The sequence below is a fragment of the Camelina sativa genome, unplaced genomic scaffold (genome assembly GCF_000633955.1).
Source record: "Camelina sativa cultivar DH55 unplaced genomic scaffold, Cs unpScaffold04600, whole genome shotgun sequence".
NCBI classification, from domain to species: Eukaryota; Viridiplantae; Streptophyta; class Magnoliopsida; order Brassicales; family Brassicaceae; genus Camelina; species Camelina sativa.
Window position 1 is genome coordinate 1 of NW_010925694.1, and position 632 is coordinate 632.

The following is a 632-nucleotide window of genomic DNA, read 5'->3' on the forward strand; positions in this document are numbered from 1 at the left end:
AATATTCCTCCATCTGTGTAGGTGATCTCAAATCCAAGGAAGTATTTAAGCTTTCCCAAATCAGTCATCTCAAAGGTATTTTTCAACTTCTCCTTAAATTGATTAATCATATCCTCATTGCTACCTGTGATAATAAGATCATCTACGTAGACTTATAATCATGATTTCACCTTCACATTCTAGTGTGTACATTGATGCATCACAGTCGCTTCTCTTGCATCCTTGTGACATGAAGTATGAGTCAATCTTGTTGTACCAAGCCCTTGGAGCCTGCTTTAGACCATACAAAGCCTTCTTCAATTTGTAAACCATATTCTCTGCTCCCTCTATCTCAAAGCCAGGTGGTTGCTCTACATACACTTCTTTGGTGATTTCTCCATTTAAGAAAGCTGATTTAACATCCATCTGATGTAAATTCCACTTTCTTTGTGCAGCAAGTGCTATTAGGGCTTTAATTGTATCATGTCTAGATACAGGGGCAAACGTTTCTCCATAGGTTTGAGTAAATCCCCTAGCCACTAGTCTTGCTTTCAACTTTTGGATTTTACCAACCTCATCTGTCTTTATCTTGTATATCCATTCGATAGAGATTATTTTCTTATCTGTAGGTCTCTCCACCAAATCCCAAGTAT

The 632-nt window shown here is 37.7% G+C and overlaps 1 long non-coding RNA gene across 1 annotated transcript; it reads left to right on the forward strand.

Annotated features, from left to right (window-relative positions):
- The first annotated feature begins 26 nt into the window (after positions 1-26).
- On the forward strand, positions 27-498 carry LOC109131763. The gene is made up of 3 exons (XR_002037241.1): positions 27-75; positions 184-341; positions 435-498. It is a non-coding gene; the product is annotated as an uncharacterized LOC109131763 (long non-coding RNA).
- Positions 499-632: the final 134 nt, after the last annotated feature.